The sequence below is a fragment of the Coccinella septempunctata genome, chromosome 2, assembly GCF_907165205.1.
Source record: "Coccinella septempunctata chromosome 2, icCocSept1.1, whole genome shotgun sequence".
Classification (NCBI taxonomy): domain Eukaryota; kingdom Metazoa; phylum Arthropoda; class Insecta; order Coleoptera; family Coccinellidae; genus Coccinella; species Coccinella septempunctata.
In genome coordinates, this window is record NC_058190.1 from 16,568,322 (window position 1) to 16,577,765 (window position 9,444).

A 9,444-nucleotide genomic window follows, 5' to 3' on the forward strand; every position below is an offset into this window, starting at 1 on the left:
GAAAAGTGTACTAAATTCGCTCTCCGTACAAATAAAACATGATTTGTTACTCCTGCAGGGGCGGACCAATTTATCACCAGAGTTGAATGAAAATACCAAGGAACCGATTATTTTATCTGCAAAACACAGGTTCACTCGCTTATTGATAGAACATTATCATGAAAAATATAACCATCAAGGAATCGAAACCATCTTGAATGAACTGCGACAGAAATACTGGATTTTAAATGCAAGATCAGCATTGAAATCAGTTCTGAAGACGTGTAATAAATGCAAACGAGAGAGATCTAAACCTGCGCCACCGTTGATGGGACAAATTCCAGACGTTAGATTAACAAAAGGGAACAGAGCTTTCGTGAATACTGGAATGGACTATTTCGGTCCAATCATGGTCAAGATTGGAAGACGAACTGAAAAACGTTGGGGAGTGTTATTTACATGTCTTGCCGTGCGAGCCATTCATCTGGAGCTAGCACACACCATGACAAGTAGTTCTACTATACAAGCTATCATGAGGTTCACGGCGAGAAGAGGAACTCCGGAAATGGTAATCTGCGATAATGGAACTAACTTGAAAGGTGCTTCTCGAGAATTGAAAAAAGAACTGGAGAAATTGAATATGAATGATATAGAAGAAATATCATTATCGAAAGGTATCACGTTCAAGTTCAATCCACCTGCTGCGCCTCACATGGGTGGCGTGTGGGAAAGATTAGTTGGATCAGTGAAAAGAGTTATAGGCAAAATTTTATATCAGCAAAATTTAAGAGAAGAAACTTTGCTCACATTCCTCGCAGGAGCTGAATATATTGTTAACTCAAGACCCTTGACGAGAGTATCTTCAGGTCCAGACGATTTGGAATCAATTACACCAAATCATTTTCTTTTTGGATCTTCTGATGGTTTAGGACCCCCACTACCACAGATGATGGATGGAAGAATAATTCGAAATGAATGAGAAAAATCACGAGCCCTGACAGAGTCATTTTGGAATCGTTGGGTTAAAGAATACCTGCCAACTCTTACGAAAAGAAGCAAATGGACAAACGATCAAAAACCAATTGAAATCGGAGATATAGTATTGATAGTAGATGATTCAATGCCTCGATTCAATTGGAAATTAGGAAAAGTTATCAGAACACATCATGGCATCGACAACAGGATAAGAGTTGTAGATGTGAAGACGGCCACACAAGAATATCGTCGACCAGTACATAAAATTTGTCGTTTGGAAATTCAATGATAATTTTATGCTGGGCTGGAGAAATGTTGTGGCCGGAACTAGGAAATAGTAGCATATGAAAACAATATATAGTTGTCAATTAATAATTTATCAATTTGTCATAATATTTTGAAATAATAAAACGATAAGTTCAGAATAAGTATTTTGATCTGAACATCTTAAAAAGGATGGATCTGCCAGAAAAACCGAAGAGTACTACAGAAAGAAATCCAAACGGCAGACGATCTGAATTCAAAGAGATACACGATGCAATACGTAAAGCACTTTCTGATGACCATGAATATTTCCAAAAGGACTTACAACATTGTCCAGGCCCGGTCGTCCTTCTCTTAGGTTCAACAACACAGTTCATGTTGTAGAGCCTTCTCACCTCGAAGATACCCTTATTCTGGGCTTTAACCAGCAATAAGGGCATCGGCCTCTTTGTTATATTTGAGGTCATCCTTATGACCTCAGCATCGACGATCCCTTGATCCTTGAGGTCGTCAAGGATCGTCGGGATATCTGCATCCAGCGGTAGATATCTCACTACCGCGTAGATTTTCTTCTCTTCCTCCCGTTGAAGAGTGTAAAACTTCCTATTTATTTTATGAAGGAAGTCCGTCATCCTTCTGTGGTCTTCGGTGGTTTGTGGGACGACCCCAATTCCGTTCTTCACAGTTGTCGCTCTGCTATAGTTAATGCCGTTTCGCATTAACGCGTTGGAAATTGACTTCCATTCTGACGTACCTATCAGGGTGACTCGGTGGATTTTTTCTTTCCTCTCCTCCACTGAAGTGGTTTTCTGTTGGGCTGGGGTTTCCAAGACTCTTTTTTTGTTCGAGTCTTCATTGGACGAGGAGCTATCCTTTCTCACTCTTTTGGCGGGTGAGGAAATTTTATTTTGAGAGATTTTGACCACCTCCATCTTCTGTTTTTGAACCGGTAAGGTCACTTCTTGGACATTTTTCAAAACAATGTTCTGTTTGAGTGCTTTGGAGTAAGGACTTTCCTTATTTCCCTCCTGCAACTCGAGCCTCTCCCTGAGATTTCTAATATCAGCCACAAAGCTAGATACGCATCTATCTAGCTCATTCACCCTCGCTTTCAAACTTGCGTTCTCCTTTCTCAAAATATCGTGTTCGGACATCAACCACTGAGATAAATAAAACAGAAGCAGAAATCCCATTGACGGAGATTCCACCAATACCAAAACCACGCCAACAAATTCTCGACCTTGACCAGCTTTACGCCGAGGCGAAAACGAAACTCCAGACAAGAGCCCAACTCCGAACGTCAGCTCCCATTCCTGACCATATCTAATAAAGTACTTGATACGAACAATGATCGAGTGTCAATTCCAAGCCACATCCATTACGTCTGCAATACTTCAGCCTCTGGAGTTGTGTTCGAAATTCGAACATTATTTCAAATTATCCATTCCGATATTCATTTCCGACGGAAAATTCCATTAGAATTCGAATTGCTGAACAATCGAAGTGGATCACGGCACCTACCGTGATGATGCCGATGGATTAAAATCAGAAATTCTCAAAAAAATTGCTGATCAAATAGCTTTACCTCTGTCTCACCTAATCAATAACATAATGCCACAAGCGACCTATTATTTCCCAACGAGTTTTATATCTCTTTTATTTCTAAATGTGTTGAAGGTCAGAGAAACATAGAATTCTTGAAAGAACATGGTTTCATTGGATTTCTCTTAGGTTTATGTATGGCTTCGGCAAGCTTCTGACCAATAAAAGAGAAAAACTCATTAAAAAGATAAGCCATTCCGCTCTCGGTTTCAACCAAGTCATTTTTGCAGTTGCGAATTCTTCGTACCGTTTTTCGTTTCTCTTTTTTTTATAGCAGGGGGAATCTGCGACCGTGAAAACACGGGGCTCTATCTCTCGCCCAGAGGAACCCATTTCTAGGGAACACTGTGAGGTTACTCACTCTCCTGAGTTCACGACCCACTAGACCTAACCTGCTTTTCATTGGTTCCGGGCATTTGCCTATAAACCATTGATTCCTTGATCGGTTAATTTCTTCTAGCACATTGTCGTGCTAGGGTTTTCATGTTCGTCCATTTCGGATATCTCTTCTTGGTATAGTTTTCATAAGTTTCCGTTCTCATTTTAATCTCTCCTCAATTGATCTCGCGGTCTCTTTTTGTAAATTCTCATTCTTCCTCTGTCTTCCTCCGGATCGTAGTCCACTAGTCTCCTGAGTTCTTCGTTTGGATGTTCCTTCGCTGTTTCGAATAACTTTTCAGCTTTCCTCTTCATAAATTGGGTGATGGTTTCCCACTTCAAATCTCGATATATCTGTTTGTTCCTGACAAGCCAAGGCGCATCTATGGCACATCGTAGTAGCTTGTTTTCTGTTGCCTGAATTCTTCGTATATGGCTCTTTGCTGCGAATCCCCAAGCACCTGATCCATAAGTCAGTTGCGGTCTTTCTACCTATTAGCGGGTATAGGATATTCATCGCTGCCTTGGTTTTGTCAACGGCTTGTTTGATGGCTTCTCCAAGTTAGACCTTTGTCTAGGGTGATACCTAAATATTTCGCTTCGTTTTTCCATTCGATTTCATCTCCATCTACCTCTAGATTTGTTGTAGCTCTCAGTCTCCTCTTTTGCAGTCATATCGCTTGGCTCTTTTGTCCGTTGAGCTTTATTTTCCACTTAATACAACAGTCATTTATTTGATCTATAGCTTCTTGTAATTTTCCTTCTATGATTTCTGGCTTGCGATGTCGCATTGCGATTCCGGTGTCGTCGGCATATAGTGTCAGCATTGTCCTTGGAGATTTTGGTATATCGTGAATATATATGTTATACAGTAACGGCCCAAGTACTGACCCTTAAGGCTCCCCTGCTTCCATATATCTGGTTGTGGAGTTTTCTCCTTCCACTTTCAAGTAGAATCCTCTGTTCGTCAAATAATTCCTAATCAACTTGCACAGTTTGATTGAATATAAAGCATCATTTTGTAAATCAATCCTTCATGCCATACTCTGTCTAATGCTCTGGCGACATCTAGTAGTACAAGACCTGTTGCTTGTTTATTTTGGAATCCTTCTGTTATGTATTCTGTGTGTCTCAGTAATTGCTGTTCTGTTGAGTGATCTCTTCTGAATCCGAATTGCTCTGCTGGAATGAGATTCAGATTTTCAGTTTCTTCTGTAAGCCTCCTGGCGATTACTCTTTCTACAACTTGGGTGGACAATGAACTTATCGGCCTGTAGTTTTGGAGGAATTTTTTATCTTTGCCTGGTTTGTTGAACACTATGACTTCTGCAGTTTTCCATTTTTTGGGATAGTGTTCAGTCCTCATTATACCGTTTGCAATATTTGTGAGAGCAGCTTTACCTTTTCTAGGTAATTTCTTCAACATTGCATTCGTTATTTTATCACTACCAGGAGCTTTTCTATTTTTCAAGCTTCTGATTATCTCCTTTATTTCGAATGGAGAGGTTGGTTTTTCTATTTTGTCGTCTACGTCCCCTTCTTCTTTGTTGTTCTCAGCTAGTTCGTCCAGATCATCATTATCGTCATCAGGTCTGTAAATTATTCTCGATTTTCTTTCGATCGAGTCCGCCAGTGCTTCCGCTTGATCGATATTCGTATATGTCATTCCTCTTTCTCCGTGGAGAGGTGGTATTTTAGTCTTTTCTCTTCTCAGACATTTTTGCATTTTCCATGCAGAATGATCCATAGTATTCAGTTCTCGAACTCTTTTGTTCCATCTACTTGTTCTCATGTCCTTCAGGGCATTTTTTAGAACTTGGCTGTGTCGGTTTAGATTTTTCTTATTTATATTTGTTTAGTTAAGCCTGTTGTGATGAAGTCCAGTTTTCTGAGGAAAATTGGAGTTCATCTTAGTGCATTTCTTTCGTTTTAAATTTCCGTCTTTGAAAATATTTTAATTCTCGAATATTCCGTACGTTCATTCCGACAGGCAGAGTAAATGTAAAAAAACCGCTTATCTGTATTTTACGTTGTTTTTCTTACATGCCGCTGAAGATTTCGACGTTTTTCATCTGTTGATATGCGATAAACCGGAGCTGACGACGTTTTTCATTCTTGTCGCATTCTGGAATTTTCAGATTTTTACCGTGAGAGGGGATATGCCTATAAAAGCGAATTTTCCCCCCGCGACGGTCACTTTTCGACTTTTCGACTGTTACTTCAGTTCTTCGGCTGACTTTTGAATTTTACTTCAGTGCTTTCCTTTCGCTTGAGTATTTTCGATTTTTCGCTTTCTAACGTGGTTTCTAACTTCTGTTATAAATTCAGTTGATTTTCCGTATTTCTTTCGCCGTTGAAGAATAATCATTTTGTGTTGACATCAGTGCTTAGAGTTAATTTTTTAGTTTTTCTTTTAAACCCTTTGAGTTTCGAGTGCTTGAAACAAAGGAGGTAGGTCCCCGTCTGTACCGTTCAGTTTCTTTGTTAGACCTACGCCGTTACTTCATTAACTTTGACACTGCTGTACTGTATCGTTTTCTGTTTTATTTTATCGTTCTTTACCCTGTTGCGCGAAATAGACATTTTCTTCGCTGTCAGTCATGGCGTGTTATAACCCTTGGGGCAGCGAATAAAAGGCTCGAACAGATCCGTCCTAGCCCTTGGGGTACTGAAGGGAAAGTTCCGTCAACCCCCCCTGTCCGCGTTCCGCGTCATAAGTGTTAAATCCGAAATCTCTTCTTTTCTGTCAGTCATGGCGTGCTATAACCCTTGGGGCAGAGAATAAGAGATACCGCACGTAGTCAGTGAAATCCCGTAGTTGCTTTAAAAATAGACATTTTCTTCGCTGTCAGTCATGGCGTGCTATAACCCTTGGGGCAGCGAATAAAAGTCTCGAACAGATCCGCCCTTATTGTGTTTCATTTCCGGAGAAATACAACTACACACCGATACTGTATAGCAAGTCCTTAGCATTCGTCAGTTCTGGTTGGCGCATTTTTATTGAACCGTTAATTTTTCACTACACCCGGTATAAATTTCATAAAGTGCTCGTGACCGGATAAGATTATCGAATGTATTTTCACTGATAGAATCACTCATATTTTATATCACACATATCTCCCTTGTACATATAATTAGTTTCCGAAGGTGTGAATAAACTTTTACATAATTCGATTTTGACTTCTTCGTTGTCGCTACCGCCCTAGACAACATCGAGCTCTGTCTCCGGCTAGCAGCTACTCTGGTAGGTTTGCTATTCTTCCTATTGAAAAGAATAGCTGGCGCTCGAGATTAAGGCTTCTTCGAGAAACGCACGTTACACTGTGTGTTTTTCTTAGTCCCCGATTTTCCCTGATGAGATCTTTGATTTTTCTGGGTGTATCACCGTGTGGATGTATCGGTGCTGGTCTCGTTATTTTCTTTGTGCTCTTTTTGTAGGCATCTAGTATATTCTTTTCTAGTTTATCAACTGCGCTTTCGAGGTTTCCGATGTGTTAATTGTTGGTATTTCTGTTACCTTGTACGATTGTATCAGATGGCTATATTTAGTCCAATCGGTGTATTCTCTTGTTTGCATTAGTTCTCTTCTTCTCCTATTGTTAATTCGATGAGGTTGTGGTTAGAGGTTCCGCCCCACAAGGTCTCTATCGAGAATTCTCTAGTGATATTTTTCAAAATTGCGATATCAATTATATCTGTTAATCAATTTCCGAATGCTAGGTATGTTGGTTCTTCAGGTCCAATAACGATAGCTTTATGTTTTTCAGCGAGATCTTTCAGTTTTCTGCCATTTCTGTTTTCTATCCTGCTGTTCCATTCTGGAGATTTGCAATTAAAATCTCCGATGCAGATTTTCGGGTTTATTCCATCTAGTTAGTTGTTGATCTCTTTTTCCTATAAGTTATTAAGGGGTTTTTTATATGCCGATGTGATTTCGACTCTTCGTCGATTTATTTCAGCAACAATCGTCACTGTTTCTATTTGTGACTCGTCAGATCTTCCTTTAAAATAGTGTTTCAGATCTCGTCTAACCAGTAAGGCATCACCTCCTCCAGTATTTGCGATTCTGTCACATCTATATCATAATTCATTATGTTCAATCGCGTATTTGGTTGTATTCTTGTTTCTTGTAAGGCTATAATATCAGGTTTTCTCTCTGATATTATTTCTTCTATCTCGGATTTTCGAGTACTGACCCCGTTTATGTTCCAGGAGACTATTTTAAGGGAATTTTTCCTTGTTGTATGTTCCATTATTTCAATTTACTGAACATTTCTTGGAGTTTTTTCTCCATCTCTTTTTCAATTTTCAACATGATTCTGTTGAAAATTTTTCAGTAAAAGTGTCTAAATCGTCGGCGGATCCGGAGATTTTTCTGTTTTCTTTTGTTTTGTTGATTGTAGGTTTAGCTTGGGGCATTTTCGGTTGCTCTTTCTTCTGTACTGGTTTGGGTACTTCTTTTTTCTTGTCGTCTGCTTTGGATAGGGTGGGCTTCTTTTTCTCCTAAGCTTTTTGAGGAATCGTGCTCTGCTGAGCCGATTTTTGGCCTGTTTTCCTTCTTCTTGTCGCCAATTTGAATTCGCTACATCCTTTGTAGCTTGCTGGATGGCCTTCTTCACCGCACAGAACGCTTGTGGCATTTCTCTCCTCACCTTTTCTGGTAAGTTCGCAATCTTTTGTGCAATGATTGCCCAAACATTTAACGCATCTGTATGGAAAAGAGCACTTGTTTTGGGCATGTCCGTACCTCTGGCATCTGAAGCATTGGTTTGGATTTTCTGCCCTTCTTTTTGATTCAACTACAATGCAGAGATTGTAGAGGCGTCTTATTTCGAGAATCTTCTTTCTCTGAGTTTTGACCAGCTATAAGGCTTTTTGGTTTTATTGGATGTCATTCTGGACACTTCGGCGTCATGGATTCCCTGGACTTTCAGATCATTTTTGATTATATCTAGGTCAGCATCTATTGGGAGATGTCTTATGACTGCATAGTTTTTTTTCTCTTCCTCCATCTGGTAGGTGAAGTACTCCTCACCAATCTGGTCAAAATATTTCGTAATGTTCCTGTAGTTGTCCACAGTTGAGGCTATGATCCTAATTCCGTCTTTTACGACGGTTGCTCTGAATTTCTTCGTGTAGAGAGCTTTTGAGATATCTACCCAATCGGCTGTACCCATCGTCGTGATGGGTGGAATTTTATCTTTTTTAGGTAACTCCGTTGCTTTTTTCGCGGTCTCTTCGTCTGAAGATGAACATTTTTGTAATCTGTTTTGGAATTTCAGCAAAACTAGGGGATTGAGGCGCTTTATTTTTGTTAACTTCCTCTCCCAAGAGGCGTATCTTCCTGACGAACTGAGCCACGGTTTCAGTTAGTTTATTTATTTGAGCCTTCAACTGCCCATTCTCTTCTTTGAACCTTACAAGCTCCTCTGCTTCTCCATCGCTGAAGTCTTCGGAGTCTGTAGCTTCCATGTAGGAGCTCTCATTGTCTGAGACCTCCGATATGGCTTTTTGTCGGTATTAAACTATATGGGGTATTTCTGAATAAAAATGAAAAATTTGATATCCTCACTATAACATTACTATGAAGCTATGTGGCTAAGTTTCATATTTTCTATACTATCAGAAAAATAAATCGACTAACCAGTGTTATCCGTGGAACCATCGATCAATGATCTGGACTCAAGACACTGAGCACACTGAATTTGAACGAATTTCTGCTCTATAACACATACACATATAGAAATTCCGTAGCTTCGCTAGTGTACACTTTCACTTCGACTTTCTCTTCCACTTTCACTTTTACGGCACTGTGAACACGTCTGCTTTGGCCGAGTTCTCACTCAACACTGTTTTCGTTTCACATTATTTTCACTCAGTGACTCTACGACTCGCCATATTGAACTACTATCTCCACCCCCTCGTTCGAATTTTTACCTGAATTATGATATTTTTGCAGCCCTAATGAGAGACTAAAGTGTATTTCTATAGTGAGTGTATTCGTTCAAGAAGTTCAAGAACCTTCCTCATTATCTAAATCTATAATGGTTGAATAGTGGTCAGTCACATCGATTTTTACCGTATAGGAAAGGCACTCTTCAATGTTCTTTTCACTTTTCAAAAATATATGATCGAAACAGGAATAACTCTGCCACCTGGTAACACTATTCATCATTATTGATGGTTATTTTCACATATTATGTCAAGATATTCCATTACATCCTTATTCCTTGCATCTAAAATATC